The sequence below is a fragment of the Arachis ipaensis genome, chromosome B09 (genome assembly GCF_000816755.2).
Source record: "Arachis ipaensis cultivar K30076 chromosome B09, Araip1.1, whole genome shotgun sequence".
Lineage (NCBI taxonomy): Eukaryota > Viridiplantae > Streptophyta > Magnoliopsida > Fabales > Fabaceae > Arachis > Arachis ipaensis.
The window spans coordinates 88024250-88047263 of NC_029793.2; positions in this window are offsets into that span (position 1 = coordinate 88024250).

The window sequence follows — 23014 nt, forward strand, 5'->3', positions numbered from 1 at the left end:
GGAATTGAGAGATCTTGAATCTCATATCTTAAGGCGACAAGAGAAGGATGAAAAGAAGTTTAAAGAGATAGGAGCCAAGATGGTTATCCTAGTGGAAGCCGTTAGCAATATGGCCTCCTCCCTACTAAGCCTAAGCAACCAAGTCACTCCCATTGACGAATGTAGAGAGGCAATTAAGGAGCATAGTGAGGGAGTGAGTTTAGGGCTTCAAGGTGAAGAAGAGGAGTTGAGGCAAGAAGTGCAACAAGAGGAGGAAGTTAAGACAATTGAAAAGGAAGAAGTGGTTGAAGATCTAGGAGATGTTGAAAGTCCATGGGAATGTAGAATTAGAGAACCCTCTTCCAAGATGCTTGATGTTGATGTTGAGGAGAGTGTACAACCTCCAAAGCATATCATGGTAGAAAACCTTGAAGAGGTTGATCAAGAGATGGATTCAATCATTGATGAATTTCTATCTACAATTGAATCCTCTCCTATTGGGCTTGAAATTGAGGTCAAAAAAGAAGATGCACAACCCCTCATGCCTTTGGTGAGCAATGAAGAAGAAATTGAAGTGGAAGTAAGCCATCAAGAGGAAGAGGTTGAAGTTGAGGAAAGTTGTAAAGCGGTGGAAGTAATCATGGAAGAGTACAAAGGAGTTGAACTTGCAAGATCATCGGAACCACCCTCTCCTAAGTCACCATCCAATACAACATTTAAGTGAGTAAAATTCTTATCCCTAAGCTTTAATTTCTCACTTGAATATGGTTTGCTTGAGACAGATGGGCAACTTAGAGCTCTTTGTGGAGTCAAAAGTAGGAGAGAATTGTTTAGTGGGTGGAAATGCCAATTAAGGTTCCTTATGGTTGGAAACTCAAAGTTTAAGTACAATGGTTAGTATAGTTCTCAACTAAAGGGGTCTAGGAAGATGCTTTGGTGTTCACTTGAGAATTGACAAGCCTTGCCACCCAATTAGAATCATGATGATCAATTTGAAGATGGGTGTCAAAACAAAGTGTGGGATCCCAGATCGCACAAGGAGAATCAAATTTGGGAGCTCATGGTTTGTTAAGAACTCCATCAAAGCTTCAAGATATTAACATTGAAGAATGGAGCTTATTGAAGATTCAAGCATTGGTGGATGTTCCAAGATGGTTACAAGCACAAGCCACCTTGATAAGGAGCTCCCCATAAGTCCAACTTAAGGACAATAAACAAAAGTGCTAGGTGGGAGACACCCCACCATGGTAACATCTTTTCCTTTTTCTTCTTTGTAAATATTGGTAAAATAGATTTAATTTCATGTTCTGATTGATTTGTTAAGTTTGTTTGGGAGTCTGGTAGGTTAAATAAGGTTTTATGATGTTTTGGTAGTTGTTTGGAGGTTTGGAATGTTTGGTTGGGTGCAAGAACTTGGAAAAATTTTGAAAAACAGAGCACCAACCCGCGCATGCGCGCACCTGGAACGTACGCGTGCCTCAAGCATTTTCGACCATCCACGCGGGCGCGCCATGTGCGCGGACGCGTGGATTGAAAAATCTCACATCTCCATACATTGACCCGAGAGTTGCACCCACACTGCGCCAGTACCATGCCTGAAGCATAAACCACCCACGCGTGCACGCACCTGGCGCGTACGCGTCCTTCAAGCTAATCGCGCAATGCGCGCGCACGCATGCTGTGCGCGTGCGCGCCGATAGTGCCACCTGCCCTCCTGGTACATGTTTCAGAGAGTTGTGCCAAGGTTGTGCCTACTCTGTGCCCGCGACTGATGCGCAGGCGCACTTCACATGTCCGCGCCGATCGCCATCTTCATCAGGCACGCGCCCGCGCACTGTGCGAGTCCGCGTCGCACCAAAAAAAGAGAGAGAGAGAGAGAGAAACAAATTTTCTTTTCTTCCATTTTCTTTTATTGCATTTGCTTATTTTCATTCCATGAATTTTCATTTTGTTTTTATAGCTTGTTCTTATCTTCTTTTCTAAGTTTCTTGTTTTAATAATGGTGTTGGATTCTTATATTCAATTGTTGATGATTTCTTGTTTAATCTTGGTGCTTTGTAACTTATTTGACATTAATTGTAATATTTGCTCTACACACAAGATTCGTACTTTAGTCCTTCCTAACTCATGATCCCTTGTTTTTATACATTGTTGTCATTGTGTTAGGATAGAGCCAAATACTCTCATGCTTATCACTACTCTTGTTTGTGTCAATTATTGATTAAGCTTGATGCAACATGCTCTTCATGTCATGTACCCATGCTTTAACTTGTTCTTGCATCAAGTATTAGTTAATATGCCTTTGCTTGAATTGCTTTCTCACTCACATGTTGTAGCTACCATGTATTTGAGAACCATACTTTTATTTGGAATTAGCCCCGCCTATGTTCTACTTGATTTGCTATCTTTGTTGTAGGCTTAATTTTCTTCCTTTTTCTTTCCTTTTAGGTTGGCCACCAAGAAGGAAAGGAATGGAAAAGCTTCAAATGGGGCAACAAACAAGTTCACCCTTACAACTCTTTGAAGAAACTCATCAATTGTAGCAACCCGTCCACTTGCTCTCCTTTGCATGCACCGAGGACGGTGCAAATTTCTAAGTGTGGGGAGTCGTCCGACCGATCTCCATGGGTAACGACTTCCTTTTTCAACACCAATTTTTAATTTTTGTCTATGTTAGATTAGTTGTTGCATTGCATGGTAGGTTGCATGTTAGTTAGAATTTGTACATATTCTATCACTTCTTTTTATGTTAGGACTTCTTGGTTAGGATGATGATGTCTTTTCCAAGAAACTGTTTTTAGGGCACCCTACCAATTTGAGAAAAAAAATTTCTTGTTGAACTTGCTTGAAGAATGCATTTTGGAACATAGTTTTTGAGTTAAGAACACAAGCATGTGAGTTTTGAACCTAATTGTGTGGTTACATCATATAACCACTTATTTTCATTCTTGTGTGCGTTATTCTCTTTCTATGATTGTAATCTTTGATTTGTTTGATTCTTTATGTCCATTATTCCATGTGTACATGCATTTATATGATTGAGGCCATCATTTCATTTAGCTCACTTACCCAAATAGCCTACCTTTTATCAACCATTGTTAGCCAATTTTGAGCCTATTGAATCCCTTTTGTTCTTAACTATAGCACATAACTACCCCTAAGTGAAAAATAATAAACGTTCTTAATTTGGATCTTTGATTAGCTTAGGCTAGTAAGGGTGTGTATCATTTGGGTATGGGAAACTTGGGACATTGGTTGAGAGAAAAGTGTGTTCTTGTGTTTCTATTGAAGATTTTTGGGAATTGGGTACATATTCATGCACCATATGTAAAAAACCATATGCATTGATGCCCTTGTATATATTTTAGATTGAAAAGACAAAAAAAATAAAAATAAAAAATATATATATAAAAAGAAAAATAAAACCATATGTGTCTGTGGCATTTATGTATCCGGTGGTAATACTGGAAAACAAAGTGCTTAGGGCCACAGCCAAGACTCATAAAATAGCTGTGTTCAAGAATCATCATACTGAACTAGGAGAATCAATAACACTATCTGAACTCTGAGTTCCTATAGAGGCCAATCATTCTGAACTTCAATGGATAAAGTGAGATGCCAAAACTATTCAAGAGGCAAAAAGCTACAAGTCCCATTCATTTAATTGGAGCTATGTTTTATTGATAGTTTGGAATTTATAGTATATTCTCTTCTTTTTATCATATTTGATTTTCAATTGCTTGGGGACAAGCAACAATTTAAGTTTGGTGTTGTGATAAGCGGATAATTTATACGCTTTTTGGCATTGTTTTTAGTATATTTTTAGTAGAATCTAGTTACTTTTAGGGATGCTTTCATTAGTTTTTATGTTAAATTCACATTTTTGGACTTTACTATGAGTTTGTGTGTTTTTCTATGATTTCAGGTATTTTCTGGCTGAAATTGAGGGACTTGAGCAAAAATCAGATTCAGAGGTTGAAGAAGGACTGCTGATGCTATTGGATTCTGACCTCCCTGCACTCAAAGTGGATTTTTTGGATCTACAAAACTCAAAATGGCGCGCTTCCAATTGCGTTGGAAAGTAGACATCCAAGGCTTTCCAGCAATATATAATAGTTCATACTTTGGCCGAGTTTAGACGACGTAAAAGAGCGTTGAATGCCAGTTCTACGCTGCTGTCTGGAGTTAAACGCTAGAAACACGTCACAAACCAGAGTTGAACGCCAGAAACACGTTACAACCTGGCGTTCAACTCCAGAAAGAGCCTCTGCACGTGTAACATTCAAGCTCAGCCCAAGCACACACCAAGTGGGCCCCGGAAGTGGATTTATGCATTAATTACTTACTTCTGTAAATCCTAGTAACTAGTTTAGTATAAATAGGACTTTTTACTATTGTATTTGACATCTTATGATCTTCGGATCATCTTTGATCACATTTTGGGGGCTGGCCTCTTGGCCATGCCTGAACCTTTCACTTATGTATTTTCAACGATAGAGTTTCTACACTCCATAGATTAAGGTGTGGAGCTCTGCTGTTCCTCAAAGATTAATGCAAAGTACTACTGTTTTTCTATTCAATTCAACTTATTCCGCTTCTAAGGCATTCATTTGCACTTCAACCTGAATGTGATGAACGTGACAATCATCATCATTCCCCCACGAACACGTGCCTGACAACCACTTCCGTTCCACCTTAGATTGAATGAGTATCTCTTGGATCTCTTAATCAGAATCTTCGTGGTATAAGCTAGATTGATGGCGGCATTCATGAGAGTCCAGAAAGTCTAAACCTTGTCTGTGGTATTCCGAGTAGGACTCTGGGATTGAATGACTGTGACGAACTTCAAACTCGCGAGTGCTGGGCGTAGTGACAGACGCAAAAGGAGGGTGAATCCTATTCTAGTATGATCGAGAACCTCAGATGATTAGCCGTGCTGTGACAGAGCATTTGGACCATTTTCACAAGAGGATGGGATGCAGCCATTGACAAGGGTGATGCCTCCAGACGATTAGCCATGTAGTGACAGCTCATCGGACCATTTTCCAGACAGGATAAAATGTAGCCATTGACAACGGTGATGTCCTTACACAAAGTCAGCCATGGAAAGGAGTAAGACTGATTGGATGAAGACAGCAGGAAAGCAGAGGTTCAGAGGAACGAAAGCATCTCTATACACTTATCTGAAATTCTCACCAATGATATACATAAGTGTTTCTATCCTTATTTTCTATCTATTTATTATTTATGTTCAAAAACTCCATAACCATTTTATATCTGCCTGACTGAGATTTACAAGGTGACCATAGCTTGCTTCATACCAACAATCTCCGTGGGATTGACCCTTACTCACGTAAGGTTTATTACTTGGACGACCCAGTGCACTTGCTGGTTAGTTGTATCAAAGTTGTGAATGAAAAATGATTTATTAAGACGTGCGTACAGAGTTTTTGGTGCCGTTGCCTGAGATCACAATTTCGTGCACCAAGTTTTTGGCGCCGTTGCCGGGGATTGTTCAAGTTTGGACAACTGACGGTTCATCTTGTTGCTCAGATTAGGTAATTTTCTTTTTGTTTTATTTTCAAAAATTTTTCAAAAACCTTTCAAAAATTTCTCATCTGTTTTAGAAAAAAAAAATCTTTTCAAAAATATATTTTTCTTTAGAATTTTTAAGAATGAATTCTAGAGTTTCATGAAGCATGTTGAAGCCTGGCTGGCTGTAAAGCCATGTCTAATTCTTTTGGATAGGGGTTTCCAGCCATCAGCATAGAGGCAAGTTAATTTGATAAGTAATGAGCAGTATATTCTGATGTTACATGCTAAAGCTTGACTGGCTATTAAGCCATGTCTAACCCTCAGATTGGAGCTTGAGACTAACATGGCAAGATTCCTGAAATTCATATTAAAAATTTTGGAATCCTTATTTTTCTTTTTCATATAATTTCAAAAAAACAAAAAAAAAATTAGAAAATCATAAAAAAAATAAAAAAGATTTTGTTTTTCTTGTTTAAGTCTTGAGTCAGATTTTAAAGTTTGGTGTCAATTGCATGTTCATCTTGCATTTTTCGAAAAATTCATGCATTCATAGTGTTCTTCATGATCTTCAAGTTGTTCTTGGTAAGTCTTCTTGTTTGATCTTGATGTTTTCTTGTTTGGCATCTTTTCTTGTTTCTCATATGCATTTTTGCATCCATAGAGTCTAAACATGAAAGATTTCTAAGTTTGGTGTCTTGCATGTTTTCTTTGCATATAAAAATTTTCAAAAATAAGTCTTGATGTTCATCTTGATCTTGAAAGTATTCTTGGTGCTCATCTTGACAATCATAGTGTTCTTGCATGCATTCCTTGTTTTGATCCAAAAAGAAAAGAGAAAAACATGAAAATGATGTTTTAATTTTTTCTCTCTCATCATTAAAAATTCAAAAAATCAAAAAAAAAATATTTTCTCCTTTTTACTCTCTTAGGTTCATGATCATGTGGAGTCACAAAATAAATATAAAAATTGAAAACGGAATCAAAAACAGCAGAAGAAAAATCACACCCTGGAGGAAGACCTTACTGGCGTTTAAACGCCAGTAAGAAGCATCTGGCTAGCGTTCAACGCCAGAACAGAGCATGGTTCTGGCGCTGAACGCCCAAAATGGGTAGCATCTGGGCATTTGAACGCCAGAATTGTACCCTGGAGAAGAGCTGGCGCTGAACGCCCAGAACAAGCATGGTTCTGGCGTTCAACGCCAGAAATGGGCAACAAATGGGCGTTCAACGCCCAGAACAAGCACCAATCTGGCGCTGAACGCCCAGAGTTGTGTGCAAGGGCATTTTGCATGTCTAATTTGGTGCAAGGTTGTAAATCCTTGAACACCTCAGGATCTGTGGACCCCACAGGATCACCTCAGGATCTGTGGACCCCACAGGATCCCCACCTACCACCACTCACTCTCTTCCCTCTTCTCAATGTTCATCCTCTCTTCCCAATAAACACTCTTCCCCAAAACTCTTCACCAATCACCTCAATCTCTCCATTCATGGTCATCCCTTCTGTTTTCCATTTACCACTCACATCCATACGCCCACCTACCTTCAAAATTCAATATCTCTTTCCCATCTAATCCCACCCATATGGCCGAATACACCTCTCCCTCCTCTCCTCCATATTTTTGTCTTCTTCTTCTTCTATTCTTTCTTCTCTTGCTCGAGGGCGAGCAAAATTCTAAGTTTGGTGTGGTAAAAGCATAAGCTTTTTGTTTTTCCATTACCACTAATGGCACCTAAGGCCAGAGAAACCTCAAAAAAGAGAAAAGGGAAGGCAATTGCCTAGGGATGTTTTCATTAGTTTTTTTGTTAAATTCACATTTCTGGACTTTACTATGAGTTTGTGTGTTTTTCTGTGATTTCAGATATTTTCTGGCTGAAATTGAGGGACTTGAGCAAAAATCAGATTCAGAGGTTGAAGAAGGACTGCTGATGCTGTTGGATTCTGACCTCCCTGCACTCAAAGTAGATTTTTTGGATCTATAAAACTCAAAATGGCACGCTTCCAATTGCGTTGGAAAGTAGACATCCAGTGCTTTCCAGCAATATATAATAGTCCATACTTTGGCCGAGTTTAGATGACGTAAAAGGGCGTTAAACGCCAGATCTACGCCGCTATCTGGAGTTAAACGCCAGAAACACGTCACAAACCAGAGTTGAACGCCAGAAACACGTTACAACCTGGCGTTCAACTACAGAAAGAGCCTCTGCACGTGTAACATTCAAGCTCAGCCCAAGCACACACCAAGTGGGCCCCTGAAGTGGATTTATGCATCAATTACTTGCTTTTGTAAACCCTAGTAACTAGTTTAGTATAAATAGGACTTTTTACTATTGTATTAGACATCTTATGATCTTCGGATCATCCTTGATCATGTTTTGGGGGCTGGCCTCTCGGCCATGCCTGAACCTTTCACTTATGTATTTTCTCCATCATCCTTCATGAAAGATCAAAAGATCAAAAAGCAATGAGGGAGGAGCAACAAAGACAAGGAAGAGACATAGAAGAGCTCAAGGACATCATTGGTTCCTCAAGAAGGAAACGCCACCATCACTAAGGTGGACTCGTTCCTTGTTCTTAGATTCTCTGTTTTTCGTTTTCTCTATGTTAAGTGCTTATCCATGTTTGTGTCTTCATTACATGATCATTAGTATTTAGTAACTTTGTCTTAAAGTTATGAATGTCCTATGAATCTATCACCTCTCTTAAATGAAAACTGTTTTAATTCAAAAGAACAAGAAGTACATGAGTTTCAAATTTATCCTTGAACTTAGTTTAATTATATTAATGTGGTGATAATGCTTCTTGTTTTCTGAATGAATGCTTGAACAGTGCATATGTCTTTTGAAGTTGTTGTTTAAGAATGTTAAATATGTTGGCTCTTGAAAGAATGATGATAAGGAGACATGTTATTTGATAATCTAAAAAATCATAAAAATGACTCTTGAAGCAAGAAAAAGCAGCAAAGAACAAGGCTTGCAGAAAAAAAAAATAGGCGAAAAAAAAATATAAAGAAAAAGCAAGCAGAAAAAGCCAAGAGCTCTTAAAACCAAGAGGCAAGAGCAAAAAGCCAATAACCCTTAAAACCAAAAGGCAAGGGTAAATAAAAAGGATCCCAAGTCTTTGAGCATCAGTGGATAGGAGGGCCTAAAGGAATAAAATCCTGGCCTAAGCAGCTAAACCAAGTTGTCCCTAACCATGTGCTTGTGGCGTGAAGGTGTCAAGTAAAAACTTGAGACTGAGCGGTTAAAGTCAAGGTCCAAAGCAAAAGAAGAGTGTGCTTAAGAACCCTGGACACCTATAATTGGGGACTTTAGCAAAGCTGAGTCACAATCTGAAAAGGTTCACCCAATTATTGATAAGCGTATAGAGATGCATTCGTTCCTCTGAACCTCTGCTTTCCTGCTGTCTTCATCCAATCAATCTTACTCCTTTCCATGGCTGGCTTTATGTATGGACATCACCGTTCTCAATGGCTACTTTTTATCCTCTCTGGAAAATGGTCCGATGCACTGTCACTGCATGGCTAATCGTCTGGAGGCATCACCCTTGTCAATGGCTGCATCCCATCCTCTTGTGAAAATGGTCCAAATGCTCTGTCACAGCACGGCTAATCATGAGTAGATTTTGAGCATTCTTGGCTTGGAGAGAGTAGATTTTGAGCATTCTTGGCTTGGAGAGAGTAATTAGGCAATCTTGAGTCATGAAAACCCAACTCATGTTGGTGATCTAGAGTTGTTAGCTAATATTGTTTCCATTGACGCTAATATTTTGCTAATTTAATTAGTAAGTTGATTAGGACTTTTGGATTGAGATTAGCTAGTCTTATTAGACTTTCTCTCATAGAAGATAATATGATACCTTCTTCCAATGTTGGAGATGATGTAATAAGATAAATTCTTGTTATTATTGTGGTATGATTAATTAGTCTTGTTTGACTTTCTCCCTATTTGTTGGAGTTGACTAAATAAGATGAATTAATCATTGCATGACTAGGATAGAAGCCTATGATCTCAACACTTGCCATGAATGTCTCTCTTTTTTAATTGATTCCTTTAATTGCTCTCTTTATTTTTCTTATCATTTATTTTCTTGCCCTCTTATCAACCAAACCCCCCTTACATCCTTCATAGCCAATAATTGAACACTTCATTGTGATTCCTCGTGAGACAACCCAGAGTCCAAAATGCTCCGGTTATTTCTTATTTGGGGTTTGTACTAGTGACAACTAAAATTTTTGATGTGGGAATTGTTTGTTGGTTTGGAGCTATGCTTACAACGAAGTAATTCATTTCTTTAAGAAGAAAATCTAGACCATCGAGCAAAAAACTCGTTCATCATCATCTTGCAAATCTCAGTAAGGCGGATTCAAATGGTTATGGTGAATTGATAGTTAAAATATAAAATAGGATAGAGATACTTATGCAATTCATGGGTGAGAGTTTCAGATAAGCGTATGGAGATGCTTTTGTTCCTTCTGAACATCTACTTTCCTACTGCTTTCATCCAATCACTCATACTCCTTTCCATGGCAAGCTGTATGTTGGGCATCACCGTTGTCAATGGCTACATCCCGTCCTCTCAATGAAAATGGTCCAAATACGCTGTCACCGCATGGCTAATCATCTGTCTGTTCTCGATCATGCTGGAATAGGATCCAGTGATCCTTTTGCGTCTGTCACTACGCCCAGCACTCGCGAGTTTGAAGCTCGTCACAACCATCCCTTCCCAGATCCTACTCGAAATACCACAGAAAAGGTTTAGACTTTCCGGATCTTAAGAATGGCCGCAAATAATTCTAGCCTATACTACGAAGACTCTAATTGTAAATCAGGAGGCTAAGAGATATGCATTCAAGCTTGCTTTCATGTAGAACAGAAGTGTTTGTCAGGCACGCATTCATAAGTGAGAATGGTGATGAGCGTCACATAATCATCACATTCATCATGTTCTTGTGTGCGAATGAATATCCTAGAGAAGAAATAGGCTTGAGTTGAATAGAAAAACAATAGTACTTTGTATTAATTCATGAGGAACAGCAGAGCTCCACACCTTAATCTATGGTGTGTAGAAACTCTACCGTTGAAAATACATAAGAACAAGGTCTAGGCATGGCCGAATGGCCAGCCTCCCCAAATGGCATATGAATTCGAAAATAGGGAAAAAGACTAATCCCTGATCAAGGATGATCAAAAAGATGTAAAATAAATCACTAAAAGTAGTTTTTATACTAAAATAGTAGCTAGGGTTACATAAGATAAGTAAATGATGTAGAAATCCACTTCCGGGCCCACTTGGTGTGTGCTTGGACTGAGCATTGAGCTTTCATATGTAGAGACTCTTTTTGTAGTTAAACACCAGGTTGTAGCCTATTTCTGGCGTTTAACTCCAGAATAGGGCAGGAAGTTGGCATTTGAACGCTAGTTTGCGTTGTCAAAACTCGGGCAAAGCCCTAGATGTCTACTTTCCAACTCAATTAAGAGCGCGCCAATTGGGTTTCTGTAGCTCTAGAAAATCCACTTCGAGTGCAGGGAGGTCAGAATCCAACAGCATCTGCAGTCCTTCTTCAGCCTCTGAATCAGATTTTTGCTCAAGTCCCTCATTTTCAGCCAGAAATTACCTAAAATCACAGAAAAACACACAAACTCCTAGTAAAGTCTAGAAATGTGGTTTTTATTTAAAAACTAATAAAATTATATTAAAAACTAACTAAATCATACTAAAAACTACGTAAGAACAATGCCAAAAAGCGTATAAATTATCCGCTCATCACAACACCAAACTTAAATTGTTGCTTGTCCCCAAGTAACTGAAAATCAAATAGGATAAAAAAAAAGAGAATATACTATAAATCCCAAAATATCAATGAAACTTAGCTCCAATCAGATGAGCGGGACTAGTAGCTTTTTGCCTCTGAACAGTTTTGGCATCTCACTTTATCCTTTGAAGTTTAGAATGATTGGCATCTATAGGAACTCAGAATTCAAATAGTGTTATTGATTCTCCTAGTTCAATATGTTGATTCTTGAACACAGCTACTTTATGAGTCTTGGCCGTGGCCCTAAGCACTTTGTTTTCTAGTATTACCACCGGATACATAAATGCCACAAACACATAATTGGGTGAACCTTTTTCAGATTGTGACTCAGCTTTGCTAAAGTCCCCAATTAGAGGTGTCCAGGGTTCTTAAGCTCACTCTGTTTTTGCTTTGGACCTCGACTTTAACTGCTCAGTCTCAAGCTTTTTACTTGACACCTTCACGCCACAAGCACATGGTTAGGGACAGCTTGGTTTAGCCACTTAAGCCAGGATTTTATTCCTTTGGGCCCTCCTATCCACTAATGCTCAAAGTCTTGGATCCCTTTTACCCTTACCTTTTGGTTTTAAGGGCTATTGGCTTTTTCTGCTTGCTTTTTTTTTCTTTTTCTTTCTTTTTTTTGCCTTCTTTTTTTTTGCAAGCTTTTCTCTATTCACTGCTTTTTCTTGCTTCAAGAATCATTTTTATGATTTTTCAGATCATCAAATAACATTTCTCCTTTTTCATCATTCTTTCAAGAGCCAACAATTTTAACATTCATAAACAACAAATTCAAAAGACATATGCACTGTTCAAGCATTCATTCATAAAACAAAAAGTATTGTCACCACATCAAAATAATTAAACTAGTTTCAAGGATGAATTCGAAATCATGTACTTCTTGTTCTTTTGTGATTAAAAGAATTTTTCATTTAAGAGAGGTGATGGATTCATAGGACATTCATAGCTTTAAGACATAGACACTTAAACACAAATGATCATATAGTAAAGACACAAACATAAATAAAAGGAATGATCTCTTGTTTGCTCTTGTTGAGGTCCATGATCTCCCTCTATGTCAATTCCAGCCGAATTGCAGAGGTGGCAAATGAGGTGAGGAAAGGCTAACCTTGCCAAAGTGGAGGACTTGTTAGCCACCTTGTAGAGTTCTTGAGGTATAATCTCATGAACTTCCACTTCCTCTCCAATCATGATACTGTGGATCATGATGGCCCGGTCTACAGTAACTTCAGACCAGTTGCTAGTAGGAATAATTGAGCGTTGGATGAATTCCAACCATCCTCTAGCTACAGGCTTAAGGTTCGGTCTTCTCAATTGAACCAGCTTGCTTCTTGAGTCAACTTTCCATTGAGCTCCTTCCACACATATGTCCATGAGGACTTGGTCCAACCTTTGATCAAAGTTGACCCTTCTAGTATAGGGGCGTGTGTTTTCTTGCATCATTGGCAAGTTAAACGCCAACCTTACATTTTTCAGATTGAAATCTAAGTATTTCCCCCGAACCATTGTAAGCCAGTTCTTTGAGTTTGGGTTCATACTTTGATCATGGTTCCTAGTGATCCATGTGTTTGCATAGAACTCTTGAACCATTAAGATTCCGACTTGTTGAATAGGATTAGAGAGAACTTCCCATCCTCTTCTTCTAATCTCTTGTTGGATCTCCGGATACTCGCTCTTTTTGAGCTTAAAAGGGACCTCAGGGATCACCTTCTTCTTGGCCACAACTTCATAGAAGTGGTCTTGATGGACCTTTGAGATGAATCTCTCCATCTTTCATGACTCAGAGGTGGAAACAATTGCCTTTCCTTTCCTCTTTCTTGAGGTTTCTCTGGCCTTAGGTGCCATTGATGGTTATGGAAAAACAAAAAGCAATGCTTTTACCACACCAAACTTAAAAGGTTTGCTCGTCCTCGAGCAAAAGAAGAAAGATAGTAGTAGAAGAAGAAGAAAATGAAGGAGATGGAGTGAGAGAGTGTATTCGGCCAAGGGGGAGAAGTAGTGGTTGTGATGTGTGAAAATGGAGTAGTGTTAAGGGGTTTATATAGGGGTGGGGGGAAGGTTAGGTTTCGGCCATTAGAGTTGGGTTTGGGAGGGAAAGGAATTTGAATTTGGAGGTAGGTGGGGTTTATGGGGAAGAGGTAATAAGGTGATTGGTGAAGGGTATTTGGGGAAAAGAGTTATATTTTTCTATTCAGTTCAACTTATTCCGCTTCTAAGATATTCATTCGCACTTCAACCTGAATGTGATGAACGTGACAAGCATCATCATTCCCTATGAACGCGTGCCAGATAACCACTTCCGTTCTACCTTAGATTGAATGAGTATCTCTTGGATCTCTTAATTAGAATCTTCGTGTTATAAGCTAGATTGATGGCGGCATTCATGAGAGTCCGAAAAGTCTAAACCTTGTCTGTGGTATTCCGAGTAGGACTCTGGGATTGAATGACTGTGATGAACTTCAAACTCGCGAGTGCTAGGCATAGTGACAGACGCAACAGGAGGGTGAATCCTATTCCAGTATGATCGAGAACCTCAGATGATTAGCCGTGCTGTGACAGAGCATTTGGACCATTTTCACAAGAGGATGGGATGCAGCCATTGACAAGGGTGATGCCTCCAGATGATTAGCCATGCAGTGACAGCACATCGGACCATTTTCCAGAGAGGATTAAAAGTAGCCATTAACAACGGTGATGTCCTTACATAAAGCCAGCCATGGAAAGGAGTAAAACTGATTGGATGAAGACAGCAGAAAAGCAGAGGTTCAGAGGAACAAAAGCATCTCTATACACTTATCTGAAATTCTCACCAATGATATACATAAGTGTTTCTATCCTTATTTTCTAATTATTATTTATGTTCGAAAACTCCATAACTATTTTATATCTGCCTGACTGAGATTTACAAGGTGACCGTAGCTTGCTTCATACCAACAATCTCCATGGGATCGACCCTTACTCACGTAAGGTTTATTACTTGGACCATAATATGGTGCACAAAATTGTGATCTCAGGCAACGGCGCCAGAAACTTTGTACGCACGTCTTAATAAATTGTTTTTCATTCACAACTTCGATACAACTAACCAGCAAGTGCACTGGGTCGTCCAAGTAATAAACCTTACGTGAGTAAGGGTCGATCCCACGGAGATTGTCGGCTTGAAGCAAGCTATGGTCACCTTGTAAATTTCAGTTAGGCGGATATCAAATAGTTATGGAGTTTTCGAATATTAATAATAAATAGAAAATAAGGATAGATCCAGTCTGGTGCTTGTTTCTGGCGTTTAACGCCAGCTTGATGCTTCTTTCTGGCGTTAAACGCCAGTTTGATGCTTCTTACTGGCGTTTAAACGCCAGTAAGCTCTTCCTCCAGGGTGAGCTATTTTTAATGCTGTTTTTCATTCTGTTTTTGATTTTTCAGTAGTTTTTGTGACTTCACATGATCATCAACCTAAAGAAAACATAAAATAGCAATGGAAAATAAATAGAAATAATTAAATAACATTGGGTTGCCTCCCAACAAGCGCTTCTTTAATGTCAATAGCTTGACAGTGAGCTCTCATGGAGCCTCACAGAAAATCAGAGCAATGTTGGGGCCTCTTAACACCAAACTTAGAGTTTGGTTGTGGCTTCCCAACACCAAACTTAGAGTTTGAATGTGGGGGTTTTGTTTAACTCTGTATTGAGAGAAGCCTTTCATGCTTCCTCTCCACAGTTACAGAAGGAGAACCCTGAGCCTTAAATACAAGGTAGCCCTCATTCAACTGAAGGACTAACTCTCCTCTGTCAACATCAATCACAGTTTTTGCTGTGGCCAGGAAGGGTCTACCAAGGATGATGGATTCATCCTCATCCTTCCCAGTATCTAGGATTATGAAATCAGCAGGGATGTAAAGGCTTTCAACCTTCACTAGCACGTCCTCTACCTGTCCATAAGCCTTTTTCATGGATTTGTCTGCCATCTCTAATGAGAATTTGGCAGTCTGTACCTCAAAGATTCCCAGTTTCTCCATTACAGAGAGTGACATTAAGTTTATGCCTGATCCCAGGTCACACAAAGCCTTCTCAAAAGTCATGGTGCCTATGTTACAGGGAATTAAGAATTTACTAGGATCCTGTTTCTTTTGAGGTAAAGTGTGCTGAACCCAGGTATCCAGTTCATTAATGAGCAATGGAGGCTCATCCTCCCAAGTCTCATTACCAAATAGATTGGCATTCAGCTTCATGATTGCTCCTAAATACTGGGCAACTTGCCCTTGAAAAATGTCTTCATCTTCTTCAGAAGATGAATAGTCATCAGAGCTCATGAATGGTAATAGGAGGTTCAATGGAATCTCTATGGTCTCTAGATGAGCCTCAGATTCCTTTGGTTCCTCAAAGGGAAACTCCTTATTGGTCAGTGAACGTCCCAGGAGGTCTTTCTCACTAGGATTCACGTCATCCTCCTTCTCTCTAGGTTCGGCCACACCAAGTAAGGTTATGGCCTTGCACTCTCTTTTTGGATTCTCTTCTGTATTGCTTGGGAGAGTACTAGGAGGAGTTTCAGTGACTCTTTTACTCAGCTGACCCACCTGTGCCTCCAAATTTCTAATGGAGGACCTTATTTCATTCATGAAACTTAGTGTGGTCTTGGATAGATCAGAGACTATGGTTGCCAGGCCAGAATGGCTCTGTTCAGAATTCTCTGTCTGTTGCTGAGAAGATGATGGAAAAGGCTTGCTATTGCTAAACCTATTTCTTCCACCATTATTATTGAAGCCTTGTTGAGGCTTCTATTGATCCTTCCATGAGAGATTAGGATGATTTCTTCATGAAGGATTATAGGTGTTTCCATAGGGTTCTCCCATGTTATTCACCTCTGCTATTGCAGGGTTCTCAGGATAATAAGCTTCTTCTTCAGAAGATGCCTCTTTAGTACTGTTGGATGCAGCTTGCAATCTATTCAGACTCTGAGAAATCATATTGACTTGCTGAGTCAATATTTTGTTCTGAGCCAATATGGCATTCAGAGTATCAATTTCAAGAACTCCCTTCTTCTGAGGTGTCCCATTTTTCACAGGATTCCTCTCAGAGGTGTACATGAATTGGTTATTTGTAACCTTTTTAATGAGTTTCTGAGCTTCTGCAGGGGTTTTAACGTGAAGAGATCCTCCTGTAGAATGGTCCAATGACATTTTTGACAACTCAGACAGACCATCATAGAATATACTTATGATGCTCCATTCTGGAAGCATGTCAGTAGGACACATTTTGATCAGTTGCTTATATCTTTCCCAAGCTTCATAGAGGGACTCTCCTTCCTTCTGTCTGAAGGTTTGGATTTCCATTCTAAGCTTGCTCATCTTTTGAGGTGGAAAGAATTTGGCCAGGAAAGCACTGACCAGCTTATCCCAAGAGTTCAGGCTATCCTTAGGTTGTGAATCCAACCATGTTCTAGCTCTGTCTCTTACAGCAAAAGGGAAAAGCATAAGCCTGTAGACCTCGGGATCAACTCCATTAGTCTTGACAGTGTCATAGATTTGCAAGAATTCAGCTAAGAACTGATGAGGATCTTCCAATGGAAGTCCATGAAACTTGCAATTCTGTTGCATTAGAGAAACTAATTGAGGCTTAAGCTCAAAGTTGTTTGCTCTAATGACAGGAATTGAGATGCTTCTTCCACAGAATTTAGAAGAGGGTGCAATAAATTCACCAAGCATCTTCCTTGCATCTCCACCATTGTTGTTATTCTCGGCCATGTTTCCTTCTTTTTCGAAAATTTCTGTTAGGTCCTCTCCAGAGAGTTGTGCTTTAGCTTCTCTTAGTTTCCTCTTAAGAGTCCTTTCAGGTTCAGAATCAGCTTCAATAAGAATGTCTTTATCTCTGTTCCTGCTCATATGAAAAAGAAGAGAACAGAAAGTATGGAATCCTCTATGTCACAGTATAGAGATTCCTTTATGTGAGTAGAAGAAGAGAAGAATAGAAGAAGGAGAAGAGAAAAATTCGAAAATTAAATTAAAACAAAAGGAAAATATTTTTGTTTTTATTTTAATTATTAATTAGAATTCGAAAATTAAAAAGAGAAATACAATTAAATTAAAATTTAAAATAATTAGTTAATTAAAAGGAATTTTGAAAAAGGGGTTAGTAATTTTCAAAAATTGGAGAGAGAAAATTAGTTAGGTGGTTTTGAAAAAGATATGATTGAAATAAAAAACTTTTAAAATCAAACAAAAAGTCAAGTAGTTAATTGAAAAAGGTTTGAAAATCAATTTTGAAAAGATAAGAGGTTAGAAAAGATTTTGAAATTAAGTTTTGAAAAAAGATATGATTGAAATGATTGAAATTTAATTCGAAAAGGATTTGAAAAGGAAATTAAAAAGATTTTATTTTTGAAATTAAAGTTAATTACTTGACTAACAAGAAACAAAAAGATATGATTCTAAAATTTAAAGATTGGACCTTTCTTACTAGGCAAGTAACAACTTAAAATTTTTTAATCAAACCATTAAATGTTAGTAATTAATTTCGAAAATATGAAATGAAGATAAGAAAAAGATTTTGAAAATCAAAATTTAAAATTTTCGAAGATAAAGTAAAAATGAAAAAGATTTGATTTTTGAAAAAAGATTTTGAAAAGATAGAATTTTTAAATTGAAACTGATGAGTAAAACAAGGAAAGATATATTTTTTTATTTTTTGGATTTTTAATGAAGAACGAAAAAAACACCAAATTGGAACAAAACATAAAAATTATGAATCAAAACAACTAATGCATGCAAGAACACTTTGAATGTCAAGATGAACACCAAGAACACTTTAAAGATTAAGATGAACATCAAGACTTATTTTTGAAAATTTTTAAGAAAAGAAAAACATGCAAGACACTAAACTTAGAAATTTTCAATAATTAGACACTAACAAATTGAAAATGCATATGAAAAACAAGAAAAGACACAAAACAAGAAAATGCAAAGATCAAACAAAGAAGATCATCAAGAACAACTTGAAGATCATGAAGGACATTATGCATGAATTTTTTTTCGAAAATTTTTTAAGAAAAATAAAAGAATACAATTGACACCAAACTTAAAAATTGACACAGACTCAAACAAGAAACATCAAATTTTTTTGGTTTTTTATGATTTTATTATAATAATTTTTTTTGTTTTTTTTTCGAAAATTAATTTGAAAAAGAAAAATAAGGATTTCAAAATTTCTAACGAGAATTCCAGGAATCATGCAATGTTAGTCTAAAGCTCCGGTCCAGGAATTAGACATGGCTTACTAGCCAGCCAAGCTTTCAGTGAAAGCTCCGGTCTAAAACACTAGACATGGCCAATGGCCAGCCAAGCTTTAAGATACAAATCAGGCATACAACAGCTGAATTGATAAGAATAAAAAAAGCTCTTGTGATGATGAGTTGAAACCTCGGTCCAAAAGATTAGACATGGCTTCACAGCCAGCCAGACTTCAATAGATCATCATGAAACTCTAGAATTCATTCTTAAAAATTCTGAAGTCATAGAATAATTTATTTTCAAATTTTTTTTTTGTTTTTTTTAAGTTTTTTTCGAAAATAAAAACAAAACAAAAAGCTTAAAATTAAAATAAAATTACCTAATCTAAGCAACAAGATGAAACGTCAGTTGTCCAAACTCGAACAATCCCCGGCAACGGCGTCAAAAATTTGGTGCACGAAATCGTGATTGTTCATTCCTTGGTAACTGATAAACCCATATTTTATGATATATTTTGTGCTTAATCTAAGTGATTTATTCAATCCTTCACCCACTTATTCATATTAATTTCATGGTTTTACTTTCCCTTCCTTATTATGTGATGTATGTGAAAAACATGTTTCCTATGCTTAAAAATAATTATTTTGATTACCCTTTATTTTCATTCGATGCCGTGATTCGTGTGTTGAGTAGTTTCAGATCTTCTAAGGTAGGAATGACTTAAAGGATGGAAAGGAAACATACAAAATTGGAAGGAAAGCATAAAATGGATTTTTGAAGAAACTGGCAACCACGCGATCGCATGGGCGACGCGGCCGCATGCCAGCGCGAAGAGACATTAACGCGGCCGCATGACTAACGCAACCGCGCGCCTTGAGCGAAACGCATATGACGCGGACGCATGACTGACGCAACCGCGTGACAAGGAAAAACTCCCAATGACACGACCACGTGACCCACGTGGACGCGTGACAGAGGCCACGCACCAGAAATTGCAGAAAACGCTCATAGCGAATTCTGAAGCCCTTTTTGGCCCAAATCCAAGTCCAGAAGGCATAGACCAGAGGTTATGAAGTGGGGGAATGCATCCATTCGGGGAGAGTCTCGAATTAGTTAGTATTCATGAATTAGATATAGCCTTGAGGGAGGTTCTCTCCTCTCTCTTTAGGATTAGGATTTAGATTTAGGATTTTATTCGCTTTCCGGATTATCTCTTTAACAGGTTCAATACTCCTTTTTATTATGTTCTCAATTTAATTATGAATTCTTCTATGTTACAGATCACTCTTTGAATTAATGTTAATTGAGGTATTTCAGTTTAATATTGCTTTCTTTTATTTATGTTACTTTTGTCCCCAGTCTGAAGACAGTTTTATTCCAGTAGATTTACTTTTCCCCTTTCGGTCTTGGTTAAGAAATCAGTAACTCAGGAGTTATCAAACCCAAACATGATTGATAATCGTTATCTTTGCTAATTGAATTGAACTTCAATAATCCCAATCTTTTCATAGGGATTAACTAGGATTTGAGGATCTAACTAATTAGTCACTTGACCTTCCCTTGCTCTAGCAAAGGTTAACTAAGTGGAATTAAGATTCAATTTTCATCATCATTGATAAGGATAACTAGGATAGGACTTCTAATTTTTCATACCTTGCCAAAAGTTTATTTTACAGTTATTTATTTACTTTACAGTCTTTCACTTATTTTAATTACAATTTAAATTACTTGTTCCTCATCTTCACAACCCCAATTTACAATATCCATAACCAATAATAAGAACATACTTCCCTGCAGTTCCTTGAGAAGACGACCCGAGGTTTGAATACTTCGGTTATCAATTTATTTAGGGGTTTATTACTTGTGACAACCAAAACGTTTGTATGAAAGGACTTTTGTTGGTTTAGAAACTATACTTGCAACGAGGATTTATCTGCAAATTTCTAGACCACGCAAAAGTTCTCTCATCAAAATGGCGCCGTTGCCGGGGAGCTGCAACTGTGTGCCTTATTATTGGTTATTGTAAATATTTTTTTTTACTTGTCTATTTGTTTTTATTTCTCCCTTTTATTTTTATTAGTCACTATGAATTCTTACCCCTCTCGCTTTGAGTTTGGTTCTAATATTGTTGAAAGGAATGAAAGTTATAACAGGAACATGCATCAAGGTCAGAGCAATCAAAGATGGATGGAGCCAAGAGGATCTGATCAACCCTTTAGGCAGCAATACCCTCCAAGGGAATAGACATGGTGGACAACCTCATAGTTACCAACAAGCCCCACCCTATGCTTATAAGCCATCCTCTCAACACAACTTTGAACCACCACACTCACAAGCCCCTTTTCACCATTCGCCACCATATGATCCTCATTTACCCCGATCCCAATCCAATTACTCCCAAACACCACCACTTCCCAATGTACCACGTCCAAATCCATCACCCCGAGAATCAGAAGTTCGCCTCAAGAAAACAGTAGATCAACTTTAAACAACCCTTCATCAACTGGAGCAAGCAATAAGTCAATTATCTCCTAGACGTTCGAACATTCAAGGGCCTCCCAGAGCCCCATGTGGACAATCTAATGAAGGGCGTAGCATGAAGGAGATATTAGAAACTCCAGTGGACAAGGTAGATCATGACTTCGTATTAGAACAAGTAGAGGAAGCTGTCATTATACAAGAAGAAGAGTTGGTTGAAGACTTAGGAGACGCTGAACTTCCATCAGAATCCAGAGTTGTGGAGAACTCTGTCAAGGACGTTACAACTGATGCTAAGGAGGATAGTACACAACCCCATAGCAAGTCTTTTATGAAGAACTAGACGGAATAATCCAAGAAGCAAGTTTCCTTTATGATGATAGTCACAAGTCAAGTTCTCCTAGTAATGAACTTGCATCCGCAAGTGAATTCTCTGAGATCGAAGAACCTTCCCCAAGTGAATACGAAGATGACACGGAGGTAGATTTCTCTCAACCTCCCGTTTATGACTTAAGTGACGAGGAAGACATAGAAGGCTTTGATCAGGACATGGATGCATTTGAAGAAGTCTGCATGGAAGCGGAGAAATTCACAGAAGAGCACAAGGGAGTAGAGCTCACAGAACCACTGGAAACACCAATCCCAAGGCCATTACCACCCAATACAATCTTCAAGTGGGTACAATCCTTAACCTTTAGCTTTATTTTTCCACTTGAATATGGTTTGCTTGAAACAGATGGCCAGCTTAGAGCTCTCTGCAGCTTTAAGAGTAAAAGGGAAATGGTTTGTACTCAGAGCTGGTGCACAAGGTTCAATAAGGTTCCACGCTTCAACTTGAAGTGCACGGATTGGCATCATAATCAATCGAATGGATCTCGGAAAACGTTTGGTTATTCTGGTGAGAATCTAATTTCTAATTTCTAATTTTAAGACGAAGGCGGATTTAAAAGCCAAGTTTGGGATCCTGGAATCTATTCTGACACTCGTCACCCCGGGAGCCTGAGAATCTATTTGAAGTTGCTCAGAAGCTTTACATGCCTAGTTTGGGACCCCAGAGGCTATTGGCATTCCAAGCATTGGTGGAGATTTCTGGATGAATTTAAGCATAAGCCACCATAACAGGAAGCTCATCCAATGTCCAACTTAAGGACTTTAACTAAAAGTGCTAGTGGGAGACAACCCACCATGGTATGATCGTTCTTTTTTTTCATTTTTTTATTTGGTTTTACTTGTTTTCAAGTTTATTTTATTTTATTATATTGAACCTGGAGTTTACATAGCATTCATATTAAGCATTGCATTCTGCATACAGCAAAAAAAAAAATAAAATAAAAGGGTGCGCGATGCGACCGCATCATTCATGCGATCGCGTCAAGTTGCGAAAACACTCCCCACGCGTCCGCATCATTCACGCGGCTGCGTGATTTGGAGATCGGCGTAAACATCCAATGTCCAGAAAGTTAAGCTGGAATCGTGCGGCTACTGTGTGTTTTGCACAAAATGCCCACGCAATCGCGTCACTTGCACAACATCAATCCCACGCGACAGCGTGAGCGACGCGATCGCGTCGCATGGATTACACAACATCCCAAAAGGAGACAAGAGTTGCTCTAAAACGACGCTGGAATCGTGCGTTTAGCACAATTTCCAGCGACGCGATCGCATGCCCCAGGCGATCGCGTCATTCACTCTTTTAGCTATTCCATGCGATCGCGCCACTCACGCGATCGCATCAACCACCATTTCAGCCCAACCACGCGACCGCGTGCCCTACGCAATCGCGTGGATTCAAATTCCATAACCCCCCCAGTCACGCGAACCCTACCAGTCGCCCCCCTCCCCCAACCCCTTCTCCTTCCTCTCTTCTTCTCCAACCACCCAACCACCACCCAACCACCATCACCGACCGCCGCCACACGCCGACCACCCAGACCCCGTCGCCATGCCACCCCCTTCCTCCTTCCCCTTCTTTCTTCTTCTTCCTTAT